The sequence below is a fragment of the Penaeus monodon genome, chromosome 29 (genome assembly GCF_015228065.2).
Source record: "Penaeus monodon isolate SGIC_2016 chromosome 29, NSTDA_Pmon_1, whole genome shotgun sequence".
Classification (NCBI taxonomy): domain Eukaryota; kingdom Metazoa; phylum Arthropoda; class Malacostraca; order Decapoda; family Penaeidae; genus Penaeus; species Penaeus monodon.
In genome coordinates, this window is record NC_051414.1 from 11,059,449 (window position 1) to 11,059,789 (window position 341).

Consider the following 341-nt stretch of genomic DNA (forward strand, 5'->3'; position numbering starts at 1 on the left):
GGGTAGCGACCACAAAATAAGTATATAAGTGCGTATACCCTGCGGCCTCCGACGTCAGCCTCGCCCAAGAAAGAGGTTCGGGTTCAATCATCGTTCGACACGTCTCGGAGGCTGTTGCGGCGTCTCGAAATCCCTCTCGAGGTTATTGATTCGATGTCTGGCGCTCGGGATTCGGGGATTGTTGCAGGGATTTCGGGGTTCGGGGGTTCGCCTTATTTTCTATGCGGGAAAGGAGGGGGGGGGGGTGTTGGGGTTCGTTTTTTTCGGGGTTTCGTTTTCCATGCAGGGTTCGTTTTTTTCGGGGTTTCGTTGTTTATGCGGGGTTTTAATGACGACGTTCG